The sequence below is a fragment of the Passer montanus genome, unplaced genomic scaffold (genome assembly GCF_014805655.1).
Source record: "Passer montanus isolate IOZ18808 unplaced genomic scaffold, ASM1480565v1 scaffold17, whole genome shotgun sequence".
NCBI lineage: Eukaryota > Metazoa > Chordata > Aves > Passeriformes > Passeridae > Passer > Passer montanus.
In genome coordinates, this window is record NW_024364270.1 from 1,846,477 (window position 1) to 1,859,898 (window position 13,422).

Below are 13,422 nucleotides of genomic sequence, written 5' to 3' on the forward strand. Positions count from 1 at the left end.
TAAGATAAAACACAATAAATTATCCTGGAACAATGGAATTCACATCCCTCTTTATGCCCTGATTAAAATTGCATTTTAGAACTTCTCCTTATAGCTATGGACTAGGAATAGCTTATGTGGGGGAAGCACTTCAATAAATATGTCAACCATTGAGTTACTAGTGTCTTTACCTCATGTTTTTTAGGTTCATTGCTGAACATACAGGTATTCAAGGCAATATGATGTAAGAATGCTAAGATGCTTAGGCCAGTAACAGCATTTCCATTTGAGAGTTGAAAAAATAAAAGAATAATGAAAACATGGGTCTCTGTGTAGAAAAAGTTGTGCTGCATTCACAGACTCACAGTCTGGAAAAGTAGGGAAGGATTGTTTCCAGTTTTCTGGAATATAAACTTGCAGGGACTGATGTAAGTGTGTATCCCTCAGTAACTGTCTGTATAATTTATTGGATCCTGCTGTTTAAAGAAAAAAGCATTTAAAGCTTGTGCTACATTACAAGTCTAAGTAGTTTTGAGTTCAAGTCACTTCACATTTCTGTAACACTTGAGAGGTTGACCATCTTCCTTCTTTATTTCCTATAGAGCAAATTTAAGTATTTTAATTTGCCTTCCTGGTTCTTACTCCATATTTAAATTATCTTGGTTTTGTTCTTCAAATTAATCAAAAGAGGCAGTTTCTTTTGGTAAACCATGTAGAAAAATTCTTCTGATTTTTTTAATGTGTATAATTTAAAATGAGTAATCTGTGATCCATGTTTGCTTTCCCATCAACTTCACCAGGTTTTGCTCTGTGTCCAGACCTAATCATTGACTTTTTTTTTAACTCTTGACACTCACACTCTTGAGTCTTGACTTCAAGACTTGAGCAACTTTCACTTCAGCCTGTGAACAGCTAATTATTACAATGTCCAGACCTAATCATTGACCTTTTTTATCTCTTGACACCCACACTCTTGAGTCTTGACTTCAAGACTTGAGCAACTTTCACTTCAGCCTGTGAACAGCTAATTATTACATCTAACTGAATAGAGACCTTCCCATGACCTGTTTCTCTTGCTGCTTGTAAGCTCAGGTGATGCAAGCAACCTTCCCTTAGGCAGCTGGTAACCTGAAGTCTCTTCCTTTTGTTTTAACACTGGTGATGTGTCTTGCCAAAACTCAGAGCATGATGTATCAGCAGCCCTCCCTGCAGCCAAAGAAGGCTAGACGCAGCTTGCTGTGAAGCCTGACAACTCCACTCCATGTGTCAGCCTAAAGGGAATCAAACAGGAGCAATGAAACGTGTTTTCTACCTCTAGAGTCTGTAGCTTCTGGCACTCACTGAGGAGTGAAGGAGGAGTGCTAGCACAGCTGGCCTGGCTCAGGTCCCATGGTTTTACTCTTAAGAGCAAGTGTTTCTTGTGCAAACTTGTCCCAGCTTATTTTACAACCCATTTAGAAACTGCAGTGTTAAAACTACTTTCATTTTAGAACTCATTTCAATCTCTTTTTCAAGTGACAGAGCTGATCCAGCAGTCATTAAAAGGTCAGTATTTTGTTGCTTACAGGGGTCTGGATTTGAAGATATCCTGGCTTGATGTCCCTGAGCTTGGCAAAAGCAATAACTCTTATCATCTTAAAGTAGTCTGTCTCTCTAGTACAATTTCATTCTGAACAGCAAAAAAGCTTATATAGTTCCTCTTTATAGCTGTAAAAGAGGTCATAAACATGAAATATAGATAGACAGATCCAACTCTCAACCTACCATCTACTTATTTGTGCATTGTATGTTCTTAGGGCAAAACACTATCAAAAGTGATGGCTGCCTTTGAGAACTTAATCTTTAACCCCCAGGACCAGACACGTATAGCAGGGCTTTCCATAACCAAGGGCTGACAACCTCCATGTCAACACAGGGTGATCTTGGATCTAAAATGTTTTAGATCAGACCATTTTGGAAATCAGCATCCTTAGCCCTTGATTCCTCCCTCTATAAAGTGAGAATAATGAGATTTCTAACCATGGTTTGATATGTGCTAATCATGGGGGTTGGGTTTTTTGTTTTTAATAAAAGCACAAGGTGGTTTTTAAAAAGTGTAGAATTCCAGTTCAAAAGCAGAACAGAGTATTTCAAATGTGTGTAGATGATGCAAGGGCAACCATGGCCAACTTCATTTTTTACATTAGAAGAAAAAAGAAAGAAGGAGAGCATGTGTCATTTTGATCTAATGTTTGCCTGAAGAGCAGAGAAGCCACAGCTGCTCATCCTTCAGTGAAGGAGCTTGTACCCACTTTGTAAGTATAAACAACAGAGATATCTGTTTCTGTAGGTAGCACAGGGCATTGCTTTGTGATATTTGTGCAGCTCTGTGCACTCAGTCATTACCAGTCTATGTGACTGTTCATGCTGTAAAAATAATCTTCTTTCTGTTTTTAAAAGTGCATAAGATTTGTGCACTGCAGTAGCAAAATTGTGCAATGCTGGCATAAATAATCTGTTCTGACAGCCCCTCAGGGAGTAACTCCTGTACACAGGATGTGTGAGTATTATCCCGGGATGATCTGATGCATTGGTAAGTGCACTGTAACAATGGAAACATGAGATGGGCCACAAGTACAGTACCATGGCTTTGGTAGACAAGCTTAACTGTGTTGGCAAGCTAATGCAGCTCAATTTCAAAAGGGAAGGCAAAGAAGCTAATAGTCACTGTAGACAGAGAATTCTCTATGTTGTATTAAGAAAATGTTTGGTAAGAGACTTTAAGTGAAATCTTTGGCATTTTTCATTTCTTACTTTGCTCTGCATGCCATTTTTAACAATAATCTCTTATAGCAGTATTGGTGCTATGTGCATACATCAGTAAGAAATCACACTTCCATGATGCTGACTCACAGCCATTTAGAAGGGAAGACTCATTAAATAAATTAGCCACACTGTCCAAAGGAGATTGTTCTTTATGTTTTGGAATCAGGATGTGAGCAGCTATCCCTCTTCCCTGCTGCCCTTGGCAGCATCCTTCAGGGGGTAGACAGAAGTCTATTTCAACAGCCCTGTAGGACAGAATGACAATCTTGTTCTCCTGGCCTTTGTCTGCCCTAGACGCACACACATCAGCTGGTGTACACATTTCTTACCTGTATTTAGGTATTGCAAGAAATGTTTGGCTGTGTACCTGGTTCTGACACATGGTTGTGGCTGTTCACAAGGACAAGAGCTTCTGAACATTCTGTATAAACCTTTCATTACTGCAGATCAGCTTTGCAGTTGGACTTGTGTTAGGCAATACACAGGAATATTTTAGGGCACTGAATACTGCATCAAAACCCTGCGGCCTTATGGTGCAAAGTGCTGCAGGCACATGATTTGAATGTGCTTAAAAAGTATTCCAGTTTTGATTGGTTTTGAGTATATTCTATCCATACCACACTAGTTCCCCCCAGACAATATAAAGCCAGTATAAATAACTAGGAACTCTGAACTCTGGATAATTCACCATAAGTGCCATCATGTGCTCCTGCCTGGTAGGTGATCCAGTGCCACACAAATCAAATGTTAATGATCTTGTCAGCATGTCCTTACTAAAGCTGAAAATTCTTAATTGTCTGAGTTTCACTTCTGTCTGACATACATATGAGCACAAAGAAATCTAATATTTACCACCACAGCTGTTTTCGACCTCCTTCCCCATCTGCAGCCCCCCAGGGACACCATTCTAATAATGCCTTGTGTAAACAGCAGCTGGCAAAAATCCTGAAGTCCCTTCTACATCAGATATGACACATGCTGTGTCACTGTGACACACATATCTTGAGTTTCTTCAAAAAGTTATTTCCTCCAGGTAATGTTCACCAAGGAAACTGAGCAAGCTGAGGTGTTCCTGGAGGGCTTTACTCATCTCTGGCTGGAGACAGCATCATCTTTGTGTTGGCTGCAGGGGACTCAGGTGTGGAGCTACAGGCTGAGGCTGGCCCTACCCCTGGTGGTCCCAGGGAGAGGCCCAGTGGTCTGTGTTGCTCTCTGGGGACTTGTTAATGAGATTTGCCAAATGCAAGATTTGTGCAGCTGATCCTTAGTCCACACATTCCCAGCTAAAGGAGAGCCACCATGTGGGGACGGGCTGAGGCCAGGCAGCAGCACTGTCTCTCAGGTAAAGACTCTGGCAGCAGCTCCCCTGGACAGGGCTGGGTCCCAGCTGCAGCCGCCCCATGGCACCACTTAGGGACCTCTGCCTTGGCTGCACTGACTCTGCATCATTCCCAAGCCCTGGCAGCCAGACCTCCCGGTGGTGGGATCTTCTCAGGACCTTTATAAAATGGGCACCGTTTTTACAGCTGGCCTGCACAAATAAGATGGTTTCTAGTGTTTTCTTTCAATCTGTGTCAAAATCTAAAGTTTCCAATACCACTTGAAAAGGAAAATGCCACCTAACCAGCAATCTGGTCCTTATCACAGCAGCTTGGTCTCTGTATCCAAAATTTAAGTTTCAATCAATTTAGTCTTGGATGTCTTTTCACTTCAGATAAAGCAGAGCTTTGTGTACTTAATAGCTTTCAGAAAATATCTGCAATTAAATATGATACTTTGAATTCATTTCAAAATACCTGACTTGGTATGGCACACTTCCAAAGATAATTTCATTAGGGTTTTTCTTTCTGTGACAGTACCTGGGAAGAAAATGCTGAAACTTTCTTCTCCTTATTGGCTTCCACTGAAATCAATGGAGCAAACTAAGAGGTACAGTCTGCTGAAGGTATCACTTTTCTTTCCACAGACCATATTTAAATATAGGGCCATTGGCTGATCATCTCTGCTAAGAGTTCTGAAAAGGAGTATGTCTTATAATCTTTTGTTTTCTAGTCAGTGGCTTGAGCTTGGCCATGTGAGTGGTGGTTTGATGTCATTCATGAGAACCATCAGTTGTCAGTTCTGGTCAAATCTGAATAGACTTTGTGGGTTTTTAATCTGGAATGGCATTTGCTGCCAGGTTTTGTGATGAAAGTCACCATCTGCAGATGTGCTGGGTGTCATCATCATCAGTTGCAATGAGCTGTCAGAATCTAACCCTCAATGACAATATCAGGTGAAGTGGTAAAGTTGTAACTGTTGTATACTGAAAGTTCTGTTGATATAAGGACCAACATTTCTGATGACCTCAAGAGAAGGAAAAAAATTAGCTTCTTCTGAACAGAAGGATGGTGAAAGCATTAACCTAAAGAGGAGTGTCGTAGTGAATTAAAACCAACAGCCATGGTACTTAATTGTTTTTAAAGGTTACTTCAGGTAGGCGTTCCACCAGTTCTACTATCATATCCAAGTTGAAATTCTCTCAGCAGACAAAACAGTCCTTCATCCATATCAGGATGCAAAGCTGCAGGAGAGAAGCCACGTTAGCAGTAGGTAGGTTTGCAAATATCCATTTAAAATAGAAATGTGCAGGGAAAATCTCTTTCTTTTGAAGAAAAGAAACTTATACTACAAGTTTCCATCTGTGTTTGTATTTGCATATATAAAAAAGTAGAGTTAATATTTTCAGAATATCCCACTGGTCCTAGTGTTCAATTTTTTTTTAATGGGTGAATATCTCTGACTACACAGTGTCCAGCATAGCAGCATGGTAAAGACAGACTGTTTGTGATTAATTAACAACCATTTGCAGAACTTCTGGGGCCACTAAGGCAAGCAGAAAACTATATCCCACCTTATATTTGAAGAAAATTTGCCTCCAGTGTGGCATTAATTTCCCACAGAGGATTTTCTGTGGTGGAAAATATCTGGACATTAAATATTCCATATGCAATCACCTGATGACAAACAAATCTAAATTTTCCAATGGAAAAGTATGAAATTTTCCAAATATTTTACATTTTTGTTGAAAAAAAAAAAACTAAAACCAAAACCAGGAGATTTCAGTCTGCTCTGGTCTTATCAGAAATTAAACTTTATAAAAATAATACCAGGAAGATGTCTGAGAATCATTTGGCATGTTATTTGACTACAAAGAGGATCCAAAAAGTGAATCCAGCTTGACTGCATTATCACAGCTGATACATTATTCTCAGGTTATAGAATGGTAATTTTTGAGATTTTCTCCATTTTTCAGTCTCTCCTTTAAGTGTGGGTCATGCTGGCAGCTTCTGTGAAGGTGTTGCTTTTTCAAACTTAGAAAAATTATTTGACATTTAATGTTTGATTTTTTTCCCCTCTGCTCCTTCCCAGACATAGTCATCCTCCAATAAACAATTTGCTGTTAAAGAAGGTGTTACATTGGTTTCTGTCATAACATGCTGCATCTATCCTAACTTCAACTTTAAAATGTAATTCTAATGTAGCAGCCCTTACGGGTGATTTTCCTCCTAATTTACATCTGCATTTGCTCCACCCCCGGTGCTCACTGAACACTGAAAGCATCATATTAAGAAAGCTTAAAGAAGCCATATTTATCACAATTTTTCTGTCTATAAAATAATTAATCTTTAACAAATTACATGTTTCTAATCCGTTTCTTACATACCTTGAGAAGCATGGCTCATGTCTCAGACATAGTTCTCATTCTGTTTTGAATTGGACTATTGAAGGAGCACCGATTAAATCCCTAAAAGCTTTCATTGGCATGCTATCATTTCTGCTACACTCAGAAGTTTTCTTTTCTTCCTGGGCACTTTGGGTAATCCCAGTGGCAGAAAGGCTTATTGGAAGAAGGATGCATGGCTGAAAACAAGACCAGGGCCCACACATCGCACAGACAGCAGGACCAACATCTACCGAGTTCCAGACTAAAGGTTCCATATCAGCAAGAGCTTTTATCAACGTTTCTTATCAGAAGAACTCATAGGGTACCCCACTATTATTTTAAAGGTAATCTAACTGTTTCCAGGAAATAGTGGCAGAAGCACCACATTTTTCTGTGTTCCTGGGAAGTAAAGTGATTCAGAGTTTCAGAGTTCTTCCTACCTCCTCACCAGGGCAAATCAAATCTTTGATCTCTGGGTGGGAAGAATGTAGATTTTATGGCATGACAGTTTCTCTGAAGACTTGAGTGCTGACTTTCTTTTCAATATTGGCCTGAATCCATTAAACCATACATGAATGCACAGTACTAGAAAATTTCCACTGCAGTCTGTTCTGTGGCTGAATCAGTGCAGAAAGATTGAAGTCAACAATTTCTTCTGTTCTGTTTTGGTCAATAATTCTGCTGCTCCAGATTCATTCCTGGTACAACTCCAACACTGCAATGTGGATAGATGCTGTATTTTTTTTTCCCCTGAATGAAATTGTCTAACCAAAAAGATGACAAATCTTCAAAAGTACTTTGTTTAAGCAAGGCTGAAAATGTCACTTAACAAAGACAAATTGAAGAATTTTAATTTAAAATTTACTGCATGTTTACTGACAACTGATTGTTATGTCTATTCTGGGTTAAGACAATAATCATAAATCAAGGTGAAAGACAAGATCATTTATTGGAAACACTTATTTTTTCTGATACACCTTCGAGGGCTTCTAGGTAATGCCTAGAATGCCTAGTCCAACAATGGTCTGTGACAGCTGTATGATGATTTGGGCAGGTGAAGGAATGGCAGTGAGTGAAAACTGCCCGATTTCTCCTTTAAGTGCTCCTCTATTTTTGTGTTTTATTACTGCATTGCCTCTGGCTTCAAGACCCAAGCAGAGCCAGCTGGAGTGGGCAGGCAAATTTACAGATGTTAACTCATGCCTTTGGCATTTTCTTTCACCAAAGTCAAGGATATCATCTGCAACATTCTAAGGGCTGATGTGGTTTGGAGATGAAAGATAAAACTTACCGAAGGATCCAGTGTACTGATTAATAACCTAGGACATGGTGCTTTAGAAAGCATACTCTGATTTTTTTTGTTTTCATGAAAAGATATGAAAACCACTGTCCGCGTTGCCGAAGGGACTCCACACGGTGGGACTGTCACCACTAGGTGGCAGGAACCTGATGCGGCAGAAGACATCTCAAAAAACTGCTAAAGATTGGTGCTTTGCTGAACAGCGGCCATCCAGTGAGGGCAAAGGCTACACGGCCCCACCACCATGCCAGCCATCAGCACAGGACTGCTCTGGTTTGCACACCGGTCTTCTGAGTAACGGGGAAGGGAGGATGTGTTTGGAGCAGAACCTCAGCGTTGCCTCCTCCCCCGCAAGCAAAATGCAAATCCATTGCTAATAAGTAAGGGGGTTTTCTCTATTTCTGCAGCATTTAAAGTATTTAAAGCACAAATTTTTTTTCTCCCACTTGGAGCTGCAGTGATGTGGACAGCTAGGACCACATCATAAAAGTAAGGTTAGCTGGCTGCCATTGTGGTCCATTCCCTGTGGCTGTGGCCACACATCTCACTCAGTGCCACCTTGTGTTTAGGCCCCAAGGTTTAAAGTGAAGTATCTGAGCAGCTCTTTGCCCCCAGGTCAGCACTGACCCTGCACTGCAGCTCTGGGGAGAGAGAGCTGCTCTCATGCTGTCCTCTGAGCAGACTGTCAACCTGGAAGGCTCCAAATTGTTGCTTTGCAAATAGGCATTAAAGATCCCAAGATAATTCCAAGTGAGTTAAAACAAGTGATCCTCAAGATTTCTTTAGGGATATGCACTCTAGCCTACTGCTGATTTCTTACTCAGATTTGCTAGTATCTAATCCATTTCTTTAAGCAGCATTTCTAGGTAAATATGGTAACTGATCTCTCCTAAAATACAGAAAAGCTGGCCTTGCTGTTTACGACAAAGGAGACTAAGAGCCACAGAAATACATTTTGGTTAGGTTTGCAAGTCTTGATTAAGCTTCTGTAACAATTTATTTCTACATTATAGAGCACTTTAAAGAGAGAGAATATCTGCTTTAAATGTGGTATCATATATGCAGAAGGCACTCAAAATAAAGAAAATTAAGGCCCTTATACTAAAGTACCTATGCTTTAAATGAGATTAAGTGCAGGATAAGATGACAATAAACAAAGGGCTGGATGAAAAGCTGGCAGTGGTGAACAGTCAGACTTAATAATATGACCATATCTTATTTCCTCCTCAGATTTTTTTAATACAGTAAATTTATTGTAATAGGATTTCTGGACAGCATCCACATGAAAGCCTGCACAGAGGTTAGCAACAGAAGACTGCAAAAAAAAATAAAAATTGAGGCATGTCAAAAGATTTTAAGGAAGTCTGAGGCTGCAGGAAGAAAAAAGATCAGAGACTGTTCCTTTAAAAGTAGGTTTAACAATTCCCAGTTCTTACACAGACAGCATACTTCAATATATTATTCTGAGTTCCTGAGTCATTTGTGTCAAATGTGAATTTGGTTTGGTTTCCTGGAAGTGTGATGCTACACCCAAACATTGCAGTCAGGAGGTTATGCGTATGAAGCCAGTCAGAAACTGAGAGGGTAAGAAAGAGTCCCTTACAGGAAACTTGATTTTTTGGCAGAAAACAAATTTCTCAGTTTTGGCCAGTGAGGTAAGAAAGGGGGGAAATATGTTTTTATGTATAACATAGAGGAAAGCAAACTATTTCTGAGAAAAACCTTCATTTTGCTAAAACCTGAGTTTTCATTAGTACAAGCTTCAGTCATCAATTCTCAAACATTTCTAAGGCATTTTGTGTATTCTCACATTGCAAGTCCCTTGCCCAAGAAGTACTACAATTTACATGCAGTTGTCAATTTTATGCCATTTAGCAACAGATTTGTTGTGGATGCTTAGAGCCCCTGAAGCTTGCACAGGGCAGGAGCTTGCTCAAGGGCCTTTGCTTGTAGCAGGATTTCAGCTCAAGCAGAGATGTTTCACCATCCTATTCCCCTGTCTGTGGAGCAGAGCTTGGTCTCACCCTATTTCCCATTGGAAGTGCCCAGCCTTTGTGGGACACCCAGCGTCCCTGGTCCCATGGCAGTGCCAGGGGCAGGAAGCAGCCCAGGGAGCAGACCTTGAAACAGTACCTGCAGGGTGAATTACTGGGACTCAGTGTTTGCAAAATAAATAAAAATAAATAATAAAAAAAAATATAAACAACCTGCCAGTTTACACCAGGGATGCACCATCAAAACTCTGCAAATGCAAAACATCCAATAATCACACTCTTCCTTTCTAAAGAGGGGTGGGAATTTCTGCTGTTTCACAGACAATTGGTGTGTGCTATTTTTGAGATCAAAAGAGAGAGGCACTCGTTGCATCCAGACCCTGGAAAGTGCAGCCCTGGACTTCCTCATAACAATCTGCTTTTCCCCTCTCCAGCCCCACCCTTCACATGCCCCAACCCAGAGTGCACAGATACAGCATTTCTTTTCTGCTCAGCTTTCCTGAGCAAAATGGCACGTTTGTTAGCGTTGGTCCTATTACATTTGGATCTGTGTTACAATGAAAGGAACTCATTTTGACCAAATCTTCCCAGGACAATCGCTGGGCTTATTAGATCTTTTGTCTGTTACAGCTAAAAATCTACTAGAGATCAGCAACTGGAAATCTGCTGTCCCAGAAGAAGCAATAGGATCCTTAGTATTTTATATTCCTGGAGGAAAGTGTTTTCTTTGGTCAAAAGCTTGCATGATAGTGCTGTTTAAGGTGCTACACCAAACATCTGTACTCATTTCCATTAACTGCGAGTGCACTGGATCAGTATTCAAACACTGTAATTTGTTCTCTGTGATACCAGCAAGCATCTAAAACTGTCTGTAAAACCTGGGTGGTTAATGTGAACCAGGCATTTTTAAATAGATCAGCTGGCCCACCCATGACTGTAAGCCTGAACATAAGGCAGCATGTTTTACAAGGTCAGTTCCAATTAAAGCTCCTCTCCCAACCCAAATATCTTTAATCTCCAAAGACTAACTTGTATGCATCATTTCACTTATGCAAGTCTGTTTTGTGATTACTTCCAATTACTTCCCTGCCCACGTAGCTTTCTCACCCTCCTCCGTCACGGTTGTGAGTACACACGCAGGGATGTAAGTGGCCCTTGTGTACTACAGCTGCTTTCCTCAGGTGCTCCTTTGTAAGGCAGCCTTCACAACGTGATTTAACACTTGAGAACAAGCTGGCATGTGGGGGAAGGGGAAGGAACTGCTCAGACGATGATGCTTAGTAGATCATGTTCCTGCTATTTTAGTTACTAGTTTCACTTTTTCTCTCTACAGTGTATGCACAAGTATAAAGTTGCAAAATTACTAAAAAGAGCCCAGGAGAGGGGTTTTTGATAGTAAAAATAAAATGAGATTTTAGTCTTAAACATGGATTAGTGTCAAAACTCCTGATCTATACTGGAGGAAGGCTCAAACTTCAAGGGTAGATCTTGATCTTAATTTTCTGCATGGAAATCTGAAGTAGCTCCACACTTTGTCGAATGTTTTGGTGGAAACCTCACGGAGAGCACAGTGTGAATCAAAGTGCTCAATCCAGAACCAAGAAATGGAAATTTGTTCCAGCCCATTTTAATTAAAAAAATAAGTTTTAAAAATGTTAATATTTTAACATTTTTAAAACTTATTCTAACTGTAACAGCAAAGGTCAGTCAGGACACAGACCTCTGTAGTATTTGAACAGAGAATAAAGGCATCTGTCTCCAATCTCTACCACAATATACTGATTTCTTTCTTACTTTTCAACAGGCATAAGAAATTATGGGCTTCTGCAATTGTTCTATGCCAGGAAAGGGGAGTGATTCTGTCTGATTCAAAATCTGAATGCTTTGCATCAGCCCCATAGGACAAAGGAAGGTGGGAAACAGGCAGTCTCCTGACCTGACTGCCCTCTCTCTGGGGAGCTCTCGTCCAGCACCAAGCTGCCACATACCCCTTGGTGAATCAGAAGAGGAAAGACAGGGAGGGAGCTGGCCAAGCCTGTGGTGCTCCCATCCCATCTGTCATCCAGTCCAGTGGGACACTCACTCCTCAGGAGAGCAGAGCAAGCAGAGCAGCCTTTGGGCTATAACTGGCTTTTCTGAGACATCTCTGCTCAGCCTGGGTGTGCCCAAAAATCAGACCCAGTGGAGTTACACCAGTGTGCATGAGAGCAAATTATGGCCCTGGCTTTTTAGTTTCATTGTTTTGTGTTGGTGATGCAATATGACTAATTTGTTAGGAATAATAGTGCTGCACTCAAATCTGCCCCTCTCAGAAATAGATTCCATGCAGGCTCATTAAGGGTAACTGTTTTAGAAAAACAAATGCAATTTGCCTTAGTTCCTGAGAGCAAAATAACTTTAAAGTAACAGATATTCCTTTCAAACTACACCGTCTTGCTGGTGTATTAGGTGGCATCATGCCTCATTTAAATAGTGCTCCTCAAAAAAAAAATCTACAAACATATAACAAAATGGTCTCCCTTAAACAGATATTGCCTACTGAGGCCTGGAGTTTGATGGTGTGGGACTGTCAATGCAGTATTATAGAAATAATTGGGGTCTGTGTGCTCCCATTTGGGGTTGGGGGTGAGCTATGAAATTCCTCATCTATTTCTCTCTGACTGTTGTGTCAAGTATGTGAATTTTTGGTGAGCTTTTCCTTCATTGGCATAGAAAGATGTGAATATCTGTATTAGTTCACCTCACCCGAAACACAAGAGGCCAGAAAGGTTTTACCTGTGTGTGTCCTCCAACAGGTTTAGTCTCCATGATTTCTACAGGTATACAAATCTAGCCTTGGATGTTAAGCATAGGTTTCCTAGGAAAGCTGGTGATTGGAAGAACATGAATAAGAGTGTCATAAAATGGCAAATTAATAAAATGGTCCATAAAATGGAACAATATTCACTTCAAGACAAAAGGAATTCCTTTGAATATGGAAATTTTTTTGGGAATGCCTAAGAAATTCTCTATTGACCTTATAGCAATTGATCTGAAAATTCTGCCTCAATGCTTCCCATAAATTTTCAGTTTGAAAATTTTGTAAGGTCATATTAAAAAACAAGATATACTAGCAAAGATACCTTGCTAATTTGGTATATTTATTACATATGCCTGCATAATTAATTTAGATTTTGAGGAGAAAAAGAACAAGTGTAGGCATTTGAATGAAACAATAGAGCATATATTTATCATCAAAATTTGCTGCATTGAGTATATTTTTTCTACTTCTTACAGAACATCTCCAAATCATGTCTGATCTCTGCTGGAATTCATACAATGAGTAAATTAGCAGACAAACTGTAACTGGAGTGTTATCCCCAAAAATCACATTTTTTTGGAGACTGTGTCTGTGCTTACTTTCTGCAGGAGCTGCCCATGTCCTGAGTAGTCAGTAGTTATACTTGTTATGACTAAGGTAGGCCTTTGGAGCAGATGTTTGTATTGATCTGATTTCGAGGACACACATCACTGTAGTGACCAAGTCACCTTAGGCAGCGTATTTCAGGACTATGTATAAAGAATATTGATTTTTGGATGCCTGTTTCTAAATGGAGAAAACGCAACATCTGCATCTTTCTTCTCCCTGAACTTGCACC